This window comes from Mesocricetus auratus, unplaced genomic scaffold (genome assembly GCF_017639785.1).
Source record: "Mesocricetus auratus isolate SY011 unplaced genomic scaffold, BCM_Maur_2.0 Super-Scaffold_2245, whole genome shotgun sequence".
In the NCBI taxonomy this organism is placed as follows: Eukaryota; Metazoa; Chordata; class Mammalia; order Rodentia; family Cricetidae; genus Mesocricetus; species Mesocricetus auratus.
In genome coordinates, this window is record NW_024429180.1 from 37,485,132 (window position 1) to 37,499,434 (window position 14,303).

The following is a 14,303-nucleotide window of genomic DNA, read 5'->3' on the forward strand; positions in this document are numbered from 1 at the left end:
TTGGGGGCATAGATGTTCAGGATAGACACTTCATCTTGGTGGGTTTCACCTGTGATGAGTATGTAATGACCTCCTTCATCTCTTTTGATTGATTTTATTTTAAAGTCTAGTTTGTTAGATATTAGGATTGCTACCTCTGCTTGTTTCTTGGGTCCATTTGATTGAAAAATTTTTTCCCAACCTTTAACTCTCAAGTAATGTCTGTCTTTGAGGGTGAGGTGTGTTTCTTGTATGCAGCAGAAGGAAGGGTTCTGTCTTCGAATCCATTCTGCTAGTCTGTGTCTTTTTATGGGTGAGTTAAGGCCGTTAATATTGAGGGATATTAATGACCATTGATTGCTCATCCTTCTTCGATTTGTGATGGTTGTTGTTGGTGGAATTATGGGTGGAATTTCACCCCTTTGTTCTTTTGGCTGTTGGTAGAGAGGATTCTCTAATGCTTATGTTTTTCTGGTTGTAGTTAGCTTCCTTGGGTTGGAGTTTTCCTTCCAAAATTTTCTGTAGGGCTGGGTTAGTGGACACATATTGCTTGAATCTAGTTTTGTCATGGAATATCTTGTTTTCTCCGTCTATAGTGATTGAGAGCTGTGCCGGGTATAGTAGTCTGGGCTGGCCTCCATGGTCTCTTAGTGTAGGTAGAATATCTATCCAGGACCTTCTGGCTTTCAGAGTTTCCATGGAGAAATCAGGTGTAATTCTGATAGGTCTGCCTTTATATGTTACTTGACCTTTTTCCTTAGCTGCTCTTAATATTCTTTCTTTATTCTGTATGTTTGGGGTCTTGATTATTATGTGGCGAGGGAATTTTTTTTTGTGGTCCACTCTATTTGGTGTTCTGTAGGCTTTTTGTACCTTCATTGGCATGTCTTTCTTAAGGTTGGGAAAGTTTTCTTCTATGACTTTGTTGAATATGCCTTCTGCCCCTTTGATGTGGATTTCTTCTCCTTCTTCTATACCTATTATTCTTAGGTTTGGTCTTTTCATGGTGTCCCATATTTCCTGGATGTTTTGTGTTAAGGATTTGTTGGATTTAAGGTTTTCTTTGGTTGATAAATCCATTTCTCCTAGTGTATCTTCAACACTTGAGATTCTCTCCTCCATCTCTTCTATTCTGTTGGTAATGCTTGTATTGGTAGTGCCTGACTGTTTGTCCAGCTTTTCTATTTTCTGCCTTTCTTCAGATTGTGTTTTTTTTGATGTCTCTATTTCAGTTTTCAACCCTTTCAGTGTTTGCATTGCTTCTTGCAATTTTCTGTTTATCTTTTTGTCCGTTTGTTGCCTTTTATGAATTTTTTGGTTTGTTCTTTCTTCCATTTCTTGCACTTTTTGGTTTGCTTTTTGTTCCATTTCTCACATTTTGTGCTTTGTTTCTTCTTCCATTTCCTGCCTTTTTTGGTTTGTTTCTTCTTACATTTTTTTCATGTTTTGCTTTATTTTTTCTACCATTTCTTGCATTTTTTGCTTTGTTTCTTCTTCCATTTCCTGCCTTTTTTGGTTTGTTTTTTCTTCCATTTTTTGCTTCATTTCTTCTTCCATTTCCTGCCTTTTTTGGTTTGTTTTTTCTTCCAATTCTTGCATTTTTTGGTTTGTTTTTTTCTTCCATTTCTTGCATTTTTTGGTTTGTTTTTTCTTCCATTTCTTTGAGGGATTTTCCTATATCCTCTTTTAGGGCCTCTTTCATTTTCATGAAAGTGCTTTTAAGGTCGTTCTGCTTCGTTCACATTGGAATGTTGGGGTCTTGCTGGTGTGGAGTCTCTAGAATCTGGCGGTGTCATATTTGTTTTTCTGTTGCTGACTGTGTTTTTGTATTTTCTCTTTCCCATCTCTTCTTCTAGTGGGTGCAGAAAGAGCCCCTTACTGGTCTGGGGACCAGAGTTCCCTTTTTGGTGGGTGCTAGCAAGTCCAATACTCTGGTGGTTCTTCTATTCCTTGTCCAAATGCTGGTCCTGTGGGTGGAGAAGAAGAACAGGAATCTGGGGCGCTTAGCCTCCTACCTGGTCCCCTGGACCCTATGCTGGGTCCTGTTGTATCTGATCCGGAACAGCTACTCCCCTGGTCTCCCTGCCTCCTCTGGTTTCCTGGTCTCGTTGGTGGGAGAGAAGATCTGGGGTCTGGGGTGCTTGGCTCCAGCCGGGATTGGGAGCTCTGTGCAGTTCCCAGGCGATCTGCAGGCACTGGAACACAGGCCGGGAAGCCGGCCTGTTTACCTGATGCTGCTGGAGGAACAGCCTCTTCCCTGGACTCCCAGCCTCCTCTGATTTCCTGGTCTCATTGGTGGGAGAGAAAATCTGGAGTCTGGGGTGCTTGGCTCCCGTCGGGATTGGGGAGCTCTGTGCAGTTCCCAGGTGATCTGCAGGCACTGGAACACAGGCCGGGAAGCCGGCCTGTTTACCTGATGCTGCTGGAGGAACAGCCTCTTCCCTGGACTCCCAGCCTCCTCTGATTTCCTGGTCTCATTGGTGGGAGAGAAGATCTGGAGTCTGGGGTGCTTGGCTCCCGTCGGGATTGGGGAGCTCTGTGCAGTTCCCAGGTGATCTGCAGGCACTGGAACACAGGCCGGGAAGCCAGCCTGTTTACCTGATGCTGCCGGAGGAACAGCTGCTTCCCTGGACTCCCAGCCTCCTCCAGCCATGGGCTTTTGAGTACATTTACAGTACCAGGAATTAATTCCCTCCAGTGAAATAAGCCTCAAATCCAGTAAAAACATGGTTACTTAACCCAAAAATAGTCACATCACTACTTTCTATGCAAGCATTGCTATAATTTTTTTCTCTAGATTTTTTATTTAAATTAGAAACAATATTTTATGTATCAATCCCAGTTCCTTCTCCTTCCCATCCTCACATGCCACCCACAAATCCCCATCCCATCTCCCTTCTACTCCCAGGGAGGGTGATGTCTTCCATGGGGGGATAATCAAAATCTGTCACATCATTTGTGGCAGGGCCTATGTCCTCCCCCATGTGTCTAGGCTGAGAGAATATCTCTCTAGGGGGAAAGGGCTTTCAGTCATATACTAGGGATAAGTACTGATCCACTGGCAGAGGCCCCATAGACTGCTCCGGTCTCCTAACTGACACCCATGTTCAGAGGGCCTGGTTCAGTCTTATGCTAGTTTGCCAGCTATCAGTCTGGGGATCATGAGCTCCCCCTTGTTCAGGTCAGCTGTTTCTGTGGGTTTCTTCAATTTGGTCTTGATCCCTTTTCTCATCACCCTTTCCTCTTTACAATGATTCCAGGAGTTTGGCTCAGTGTTTAGCTATTGGTTTATGCTTTGGCTTCCATCATCTACTGGATGAAGGCTCTAGAATGGCCTATAAGGTAGTCACCAATCTCACTATAGGGGAAGGGCAATTAAGGTAACCTCTCTACTATTCCTTAGATTCTTAGTTGGGGTCATCCTTGTAGATCTCTGGATTTTTCCCTAGTGCTAGATTTCTCTTTAAACCTATAATGGCTCCCTCTATTAGGTATCTCTTCTCTTTTATTGCTCTCCTCAATCTTTTCTTCTGTTGACTCAATCGTCCTGCTCCCTCATGTCCTCCTTTCTACTCCTCTTCTTTGCTTCTCTATCTTCTAACTCCCTCTTTGCTTCCACCATGCTCTCAATTTTCTCAGGAAATCTTGTCCAGGGGACTCTGTTGGTGTCTCTTAGGGTCCTCCTTGTTTCCTATCTTCTTTGGAAGTGTGGATTGTAGGCTGGTAGTCCTTTGCTCTATGTCAAAAATCCATATGTGAGTGAGTACATATCATGTTCGTCTTTTTGTGACTGGGTTACCTCACTCAGGATGGTTTCTTCTAGTTCCATCCATTTGCCTGTGAATCCAAAGATTCCATTGTTTTTTTCCCCACTGGGTAGTACTCCATTTTGTAAATGTACCATATTTTCTTTATCCATTTTTCTGTTGAGAGGCATATAGATTGCTTCCAGGTTCTGACTATTTCAAATAATGCTGCTATGAACATAATTAAATGGATGTCAGTGGTGTATGAATGTGCATCCTTTGGGTATATGCTTCAGAGTGGAATTGCTGGATCTTGAGGTAGACTGATTCCCATTTTCCTGAGGATTCTCCATACTGATTTCCAAAGTGGCTTTACAAGTTGGCACTCCCACCAGCAGTGGAGTGTTTCTCTTTCTCCACATCCTTTCCAGCATAAACTGTAATTAGTGTTTTTGAATTTAGTCATTCTGACAAGTGCAAGATGGTATCTCAGAGTTGTTTTGATGTGCATTTCCCAAAGATTAAGGATGTTGGGTACTTCCTTATGTGTCTTCCAGACATTTAAGATTCTTCTACTGAGAATTCTCTATTTAGTTCTGCACCCCAATTTTATTTTTTATTTTATTTTTACCGTTTTTATTTAAATTAGAAACAAGCTTGCCTTACATGTCAATCTCAGTTCCCTCTCCCTTCCCCCACCAACCCTCTATCCTATCCCCTTTCTGCTCCCCATGGAGGGTGAGGCCTTCCATGGAGTATCTTCAAAGTCTGACATATCATTTGGAGCAGGGCCTAGACCCTCCCCCATGTGTCTAGGCTAAGAGAGTATCTCTCTATGCTCAGTGGGCTCCCAAAGTCCATTTGTGCACTAGGGATAAATACTGATCCACTACCAGAGGCCCCATAGATTAACCAGACCTCTAAACTGACATCCTCATTCTGGGGGTCTGGAACCGTCCTATGATTGTTTCCCAGCTCTAATTAGTTCTGTACCCCAGTTTTTATTGGATTGTTTGGTGTTTTGGTGACTAGCTTCTTGAGTTCATTGTATATTTTGGAGATTAGCCGTCTGTCAGATGTGGAGTTGGTTAATAACCTTTCCTATTCTGTAGGCTGACGTTTTGTCTTATTGATTGTGTCCTTTGCCTTACAGAAGCTTCTCAGTTTCAGGAGGTCCCATTTATTAATTGTCAATCTCAGTGTCTGTGCTACTGACATTATGTTCAGGAAGTGGTCTCCTGTACCATTATGTTCAAGAAATGGTCTCCTGTACCGAATTTGGGTACCTCTCTTTTCTAAGAGGTTCAGTGTGACTACATTTTTGTTGAAGTCTTTGATCTGTTTGGATCTAAGTTTAGTGCATGGCCATAGATATGGATGTGCCTGCAATCTTCTACATGTTAGCATTCATTTTTAAAAAGTGGCTCAAGAGATCAGGTACCAGAGACAGGAGCAGTGGGAGAGAGGAATGAGGTAGAGAGACAGAGAGAGACACAGAGAGAAGGAGGAGCAGGAGAAGGAGGTGGCAGAAGAGGAGTGGATGCAGCAGGCAGGGCCCTTTTAAAAAGGAACATAGTGAATGTGTACAAGTGGTGCTCTTAGTGTCTGCAGCTGATGGTGTATACTGTCATAAACCCAAGGACAGGTCAGTACAGATACCTGAATACTAACAATCATATCTTTCTTGCCAGGTTTGTATGATAGCTTGTACTTTTCTCCCTGGGCAGCATGAAGAGCACCTTCCAACACTGAAAGCTAATTATCAGGGAGGGTGCATCCAGTAGAATCCCCTTCTCTCTGTCTCTCTCTCTGTGTCTGTCTCGTGTGCGCACACGTGCAAGAGTGTGTGTTTCAAACAGCGGCTTACTATATAACCCAGCCTGTTCTGAAAACAGTATGTATGGCGAGCTAACCTTGAACTCAAAGTTCTCCCTTCCTCTACCTGCTTACTGCTGGGATTTAAGGTGTGTCTTCTAATCCTAGCCTATGTAGAAATTATTTCTAAAGATAAAAATCAGAGTATTACGAGGTAATTAGATCTCTGTGGATATTTAATAAATACTATTTGATGATGTTATTTCAAACTTCAGTCATTTTTGGTGGTTCTAACATGATCATGTATGTACTTTCAACACAGATGATACTTCTACTTGGCTTTGAGCAAGGTGACACTCAATAAAGAGTCAGAAAGAAGGTCCACAGAATTAAAAACATGAAAAGTTTTTTTCAATCTTATAACTGTGAAGTATCTTTACATTAAGTTTTTCATTGTATTAAAATTTGGACACAAGCACCACACCAAAATATGAGGATTTGGGTACTAATTAAAATATATTACCAATAAGAATATGTATTATGTTTCACTGTTTAATAAATTCCAAATGAGTCTGTTTTATATGTTTTTGTTTATGCTGGCTATTCTGAAATTAAAAATAATTCAACCATACATGAAGATATACTGAAATATTTTATTTTATATGAAGAGAAATCTCCTTGAATGCATTTTATGAATGAAATAGAGACTAAATATAGAATATTGAGTCCAAATTTAATAGCTTTTTTTCTGTTTGTACTTCCTAGAGAAATTTTTAGCTAATTATCTCTTACATAGAACAAGGATACAATTCCTAATGTTTTGACAAGTAACTAACTGCACATTAGTTAGTTGTAAATAAATTTGTTATAAATAGTTGGCCATGATGCAGATTTTTCTTTGAAATAGTAAGTTAATTCAAAACTCATCATTCAAATAAAATGTATCATGATATCAAAGTATTAGGAAAAATCCCTGAAATAGACTACTATACAACAGGAGACGTAAGAAGAAAGGATACAAGCCCTATATTATTAGCATGGTGCCTTCTGATTATCAGATTTTTATCCATTATTCATTTGGCTTAATTATTCTGCTAATTATGTTATCTATGATATAATATAAACATGATATTACTTTCCACCGAGAAATGTAAACTACAGAGTGTCCTGAGGTTTTTGTCCTGATGTTTACTTCACTTTTCAATTTTTGAGGAAATGTCCAATTGCTAAATGGTGTGGCGCCCACGCCACAAGTCCAAGGTATCAGGAAAAGAAAGACAAGACATCCAGCTGTTTGTGCTTTGAGAATGCATGTGCTGCCTTTATTGCCAGGAGAATGTGTGTGTGTGTGTGTGTGTGTGTGTGTGTGTGTGTCTTCATTGCAAGTGCTAAGAGGTCTCTCTCTTGTAGGAGGGAACAGCTTTTTATACAGGCTCATAGCACAGTGGAAAAACCCCAGGTGGAAGAGATCATGTTTTTTTCCTGTTAGATGTTGATGTCAGAGGGTCCTGGCCAGTACAGTAAGCCAGGACTAGAAAACAGGAAGCATTTGGACTGGAAAACAGGAAGCACTTGGACTGGAAAACTAGTTGCACTTGTAGGCTTACCAGCAACTCCCAGAGGCCCAGTGGGGCTGGGGCCCAACAATAAGGTAATCCTAATTTAACTAAAATTACATTTCAATTGGCCAACTAAAACAGAGCAATTTATCAGGTAACTGCCACCTTATGAATATGATTATTTAGCTGATGCAAAATGCACAGACCACTAATGAATATGATGGTATACCTGTGGAAGTATGACTCAAAATTTGTCTATTTTTTAACAGTATTTATTGTTTCACACTGCTTGGTTTAAGGTTAATTGTTTTACGTTTCATGTCTTTTTAGCTAATTTTCCAATTATCTCAAACATTAATAAATCCACATTAAGAATGGGGAAACTAAATCACAATGGGGAAAAGTTTAATAATTTGGCCAACTACATTAATGGTAGCATAGCACATACATGAATATCAGCTTTCTGAGGGAAATTTGTGTTTTGAGGGAAAGATGCATTATTTTTGCAAAGGTTGAGTATGCAGGAAAGAAAACATGACAATCAGCAGGCAATTGATATGAACATTTTGTGTCATTAGTACCTTTGGAAGGAAAAATAATGAGACAGTTTAGAAGGAAAATTTAAGGTAAGATATAAGTCACAGTCTACTCCCCATGGATTTGTAAAACTGAGATGCTTGTTAGCCCTTTCCCAAATCAGTAGTGAGGTTTTAATTGTTACATCTTGGTGTCTATTCTTCAGTTATGGGACATAGGTTTCCCTATTCTTATATGTCTGCCCTCCAGAAAGAAAATAAATAAATTTCACTCTTGAAAGCACAAATGTCTACTGACAGATTTGATTCATTAGTAATTATTATGTAACAATTTGAAGATAAAATTATTGAAATGGACTGATTTTTCTCAGTACAATTAGAAGATAATTATTAGGTTGATTCTCAATGAAGACAATGACTTTCAGATATTAGAAAAGTAAGAGATTACTACAGGTGTTATCGTTTAAGAAAAGCAGAATGCAAGAGAAAAAAATGCCATGTGACAGGGCTCAAGCAAAGGGTTTATTTTTTTTAATTAGGGAAAGGGATCATAAAATGGGGAAAAGGAAGTAGGGAGAGAGGCCTCTGGAAACAAGAGCCAGCAGGAGGGAGGAGAAAGAAAAGTAGGAGACAGAGACAGAGAGAGAGAGAGAGAGAGAGAGAGAGAGAGAGAGAGAGAGAGAGAGAGAGAGAGAGAGAGAGAGAGAGAGAAAGAGAATGAGAAGGGAGACAAGGAGAACAAGAACGTGAGAGAGAGACAGAGACAGAGAGAGAAAGACAGATAGAGAGACAGAGAGAGATAGAGAGAGGAATAGAGAGAGGGGGGATGGGGGCAGGCAGGACCCTTTTAAAAGGATAATAGTGAATATGCACAGGTGGTGCTCTTAGTGACTGCAGCTGAGGGTGTATCCTGGCAGAAACCCAGACCAGTCAGATACCTTAATACTAACAACAGGTGGTAAGACAAATTAGAATTTTATCTTTAGGAGTATACAATCCCAAAGTTGAGCTAATTACAAAAGTTGTTTCTTGATGTTCATTTCTCGATCATAAAGATATGCTTAGGTCTATTTTATGCAGATGTATTTATTTGTGAATATCGTATAAGTACAAGAGGCTGATTCACTCTAGATTGCAACTCCAACAGGGAGAAGAGGAAACTCACAACTTAGATATCCACATGGCAGATCAGAATCAAAGTAGGCCATAAAAACCAGAGAGACACAGAGTAATTGTCTTCTGTAGAGCGATTTTGCCCACGTGGAGGGTATGGTAGGCCAGAATCCAGAGAAAAACTTACATGGAATAGCTGAGAGACACGTGGTTAGAAAGCAGGTAAAGGAAAGTGACAGCTGAAGAATCAGAGTCTAGAATTAGGAATCAAGTCTGAAGGATGGCAGGAGCCAGCAAATCGGCGATGGAGCAGGGAACTCATTCATGCCACTCCCATGATTTTAGCACCAGATGAATGAAAGAAAGAAAAAGACATGACTACTCCTCAATACAGTGGAGGAGAAAGTTTACTATAGATAAAAAGGAGAAAAGGGAAAGGGGCAGAGACAGATACCTGGCAGGGTCCCTAGTGAATAGGAGACTGATCTCAGCCTTGTGAGGACAGAGGAGTGGGGGAGGGGAGCCTGGAGACTAAGAGGCCTAAGGAAAAGGGATAAAAAAAAGATTGTTGCAGCGGATAGGGCTGGATTCCATAAGAAAAAGCTACTAGGAGAAGAGCAACCCAGCTTCTGGGCTGGAAAGTTCAGGGCAGAGAGTGGTGGATGCCAGCCATACTCTGTTGTAACAGGTAGGGAATGAAGGATGCTGGGAGAATCTGAGGCCAGGTCCACTTTGATTTGTTGAATTGTCACCTCAGTTAGTCATTTGTCCTGTGTTTGAGACCTAATGCTTATGAAGACAAATATGACTTAAAATGAAGAGTATTAGGTATAGTTTATTTTTAAATACGTAAAGTTTTTATTGAGAACTTCTTTTTTTATTTTATTTTTTATGTAAGTTAGAAACAAGCTTGTTTCACATGTCAATCCCAGCTCCCTCTCCCTCCTCTCCTCCTGCCCTTTCCACCAGGTTCCCCAGTCCCTCACCTAATCTCCAGTCCCATCCCCAAGGAGGGTGAGGCACTCCATGGTGGATCTCCAGTGACTGTCATTTCATCCAGGGCAGGGCCTAGGCCCTCCCCCAAGAGTCCCAGCTGAGAGAGCCTCCCATATTGTGGCATGGGCACTCAAAGTCTGTTTGCATGCCAGGGATAAATACTACCCAAGACACCATAGATTACCTAGGCCTCCTCATTGACACCCACATTCAGGGGGTCTGGGTCAGTCCCATGCTTTCCACACAGCCATCAATCTGGGGTCCAAGAGCTCCCCTTTGTTCAGGTCAACTGTTTCTGTGGGTTAAACCAGCCCAGTCTTAACTACATAGCCCATAAGTTCTCCCTTTCTGACACTGGATTCCAGGAGTTCAGTGTTTGTCTGTGGGTGTCTGTCTCTGCTTTCATAAGTAGCTGGATGAAGGTTCTGTTTCTCAGACTATCTGGCAGTGGGATTGTATACTGGCACTCCCCTGATCCATGTGTAAAATCCATACATGAGTGAGCACATACCATAATTCTCTTTTTGTGACTGGGTTACCTTACTCAGGATGGTTTCTTCTAGTGCCATCCATTTGCCTGCAAATTTCAAGATTCCATTGCTTTTTTTTTTCTGCTGAATAGTACTCCATTGTGTTAATGTACCACATTTTCTCTACTCCACTCTTCAGTTGAGGGGCATCTAGGTTGCTTCCAGGTTCTGGTTATTACAAATAATGCTGCTATGAACATAGTAGAACAGATGTCCTTTTGGGTATATATCTAAGAGTGGAATTTCTGGGTCTTCTGGTAGACTGATTCCCATTTTCCTGAGGAATCTCCATACTGATTTCCATAGTTGCTGTACAAGTTGGCACTTCCCCCAGCAGTGGAGGAGTGCTCCCCTTTCTCCACATCCACTCCAGCATAAACTGTCATTGGAGTTTTTGATTTTAGCCTAGTGAGATGGTATCTCAGAGTTGTTTTGATTTGCATTTCCCAGATGTATGCAATGAAACATGATCACATTCAGTTTCCACTTCTCCTTTCCAGCCCTCCTTCCCAGTATCCCTCCAATTCCTTCCCCTCCTAACTTCACTTTTCTTTACTATTTATAAATCACTAGGTTTAACTTTGTTGCCTTAGTGTGCAAATGTGTGTCAGGGTAAACCTACCATGGCCATACCTTTAGAGGAGAATGATTATGTCTTTGGCAACAATTACCCACTGCCAACATCTCCTCAATAAGGGATGGGTCCTGAAGAGTAGCTGGCCCATTGATGTGGAAGTTTTGACTGTTTTGACCTGGTGTAGTTCTCACGCAGGTTTTGTGCAAGAATTTGTAAGGATAATAATTATATTATGTTCAGAAGACAGCACATCACAACACTTCTTATCATCACTCAGCACTTACATTGGTTCCACCTCCTCTTTTGCAATGTTCTTTTATCCTTATCCAGGAGGTAGGGAATTCATAAATATAACCCATTTAGGTTGGGCACTCGGTCTTTTCTCAGTAATTAGACCAGTTATGCTTTTCTGCATTGGCTCATGTCCACTCCATAAAAAGGAAGTGTCTCTGAATATGGTTGAGAGCACCCAGGGTCTATGGCATAAACATAAATGTTAGAACAATGGTTCTCAACCTGTGGGTTATGACCCCTTTGGGAGCTGCATATCACATATCCTCCATACCAGATATTTACTTTACTATTCATAAGAGTGGCAACAATAAAGCTATGAAGTAGCAATATAACAATTTTATGGTTGTTGTCACCACCACATATGGAGCTGTATTAAAGGGTCACAACACTCAGAAGGTTGAGAGCCACTGCTTCAAGAAGATAATTTTGACAGCATTGCAAAATAAATAGCAGGTTATACTCTAGGACCATCATTATGATGTTTCTCTTCCAAACACTATGTCAAATAATTAAGTCTATTTTTATTAGGAAAATTCTTCTTTTATCTCCCTGTTTCAAACTATTCATCGTTTGTTGGTTATTGCTATTGACTTGGACCAAGGCAGACCATTGTTGCTGGGATCTACTTACCTCATTCTTGCAGAAGGAACATTCCTTTTAGACATGTTTCCACTAATCTAACATCCCTTGCTAAAGTCTTTCCTCCTCTATGTTCTACTCTCCCACAGTGTAATAGACTGGTAGACGCTGATTTACATTTAATGAAATTTAAATCAAAAGAATAAGTGAACATATGATGATTTATGTATATGCACGATATATGACATATAGGAATATGTGCATGCAAACCAATGCAGTAATTTTGCTAAAAAGGAGAAGAAATGCAAATCATATTAAGAATTCTGATAAAAATTATATTCTAGTAATATCTTCAGAATTAATGTCAGGTAAATGAGAAAAAAGCTATTTGAATTACAATGGGTTATAATGAAATTCACAATTACAAAAGATGGCTCCAAATGGTGGCTATTTCAGCATAAAATGCTACATGGCCTCTAGAGAAAGGTTGAAAAATAATCAGTTCATAGGCAAGAAATGTTTCAAAGGTGTACCTGTAATGTAAAAATTAAAATAAAAATGTGTTTCAGTACAAAAGTAATAAGGTTGAACTATAATAACATTTTATACATAGATATTATGGATTTTGTGGCTAATGTACAGAAATATTTAATTTAAGACAGTAATATGTTTTGTACTAATGTATATATGTTTATTATATATAATATAATAGTTGTCTTATAATGCAGTGTTATATAATAGAACTTTCTGACTATTGATGTTTAATTTAATTTTACTTCATATTTCCTATGTGACTACAGTGGATAGCATATATATATATAAAATGTTTCTGTCAGTGACATATGTATGCTTATAATACAGTATCAAGAGTAAACTGTGTAATCAAGAGACTATTAGGTAACTGTACTGAATCAAATTGAATGAAATGGCTTATGAAGGGCATTTAATGACATTGTGTTATTCCCTCTCCTACCACCAAGAGGCACCAGTTGGATAACACATGAGAAATAAAACCCACTCTATGGAATAAACATGCCGGGTTAAAAGGTTCTGACATTGACAACAGAAGAAAAAAGATAAGTACAGCTTATTTGGCCATTCATTGCATGTTTAAGTGAATAGTGTCAGTGAGTCAGAAATAAAGGCCTTCAGTAGATTGTGTGTGTTCTCAGACAAGTAATCCTCCTACAGTATTTCTGCTTTGAATGCTTGTCATGAACATGACAGACAGGAAAGCCATGGCAACTTGAAATCCACGAAAGACAAAACAACAAAGAGCAAAACTAACTCACTTTTCTATTGTTACAAATATTATATTTTCATTTCCTGATTTTTCTGAACTAAAGCCTTTAAAATGCTTTTATATATTTATATTTTAATTAATTTTCCCTCCCCAGACCTAAAAGAAAAAGGGAAGAAATATATAGCATTCTTATATAATACTCTGTTTTCAAAAAATAATTTATTCAGAAAGAGAAATCTACTGAACAAATACCACATTTGATATAATTTCTTTCCATAATTACAGTATATTATTATACATACAAAGTGTTATGTATATAATGAAATATGTAAATACTTTAGTTGTAAATTGGTATTGAATTAGTTATTTCTTAACATAATTAAACAAATGTTTGACTGTTTTTTGATTTTGTTTTGTTTTGTTTTGTTTTTGACAGGATTTCTCTGTATGTTTGGAGGCTGTCCTGGAACGAACTCTTGTAGACCAGGCTGGTCTTGAACTCACAGTGATCTGCTTGCCTCTGCGTCCTGAGTGCTGGGATTAAAGGTACCCACCACCACCACCTGGCTTGTTTGACTGGCTTTAATGTTGGCCTTGTAAAACTAAGCTGAAGAAGGAAACAAATAACAGGTAGAGCATTTCACAGCCATGTTTCTCCTGCTTCTTTAGCCCTAACCCTGACAACACTGTAGCTGCATCCTCATCCACCCAGACCTGCTGTAGATGGAGTGGATTTCTGAGAAGAGAAGCTCAAACCTGTTTCTTTTTGTAGGTTGTATGCTGTGATCTACATCATATACGCACTCTGGAGACTACTACTGTAGTATGGGTTTTTATTATTGAAGCACATTCATTTTTCCTACTGTTTATAAATGCACAGTGCATCTCTGTTTTGAAGATGGTTGCCTCATAGTTTTGCCAGTTATCATGAGAAATAAAATATGATTTTCAGACCGAAGTGCTTCAGTCTGTGGTACTACATCATCAGAAATGGTAATTTTAGAGGAACTGAGATTTCCTTTCTATTTCACAGGGAACTGTTAAAAGGGTGATTAAAAACAATGACGTATAGGAATTCTTTTAATTATTTTTAAAGCAATCTTATTTTACATACCAATCACCATTCCTTCTCCCTCCTCTTCTCCCACTCCCCACATCATCTCCCCACCCCCTCCTCCCATCTACTCCTCAGAGAGAGAGTGAGGCCTCCCATAGGGAATCATCAAAATCTGTCACATCATTTTGGGCAAGACCAAGTCCATTTCCCTGTATCTGGGCTGAGCAAGCAATCCCTCCATAGGGAATGGTCTCCAAAAAGCCACTTAATGCTCTAGGG

At 39.6% G+C, this 14,303-nt stretch overlaps 1 long non-coding RNA gene across 1 annotated transcript; it reads left to right on the forward strand.

Annotated features, from left to right (window-relative positions):
- Window positions 1-13,446: 13,446 nt before the first annotated feature.
- LOC121138742 lies at window positions 13,447-13,920 on the forward strand. Its single transcript, XR_005875602.1, has 2 exons — window positions 13,447-13,597; window positions 13,740-13,920. It is a non-coding gene; the product is annotated as an uncharacterized LOC121138742 (long non-coding RNA).
- Window positions 13,921-14,303: the final 383 nt, after the last annotated feature.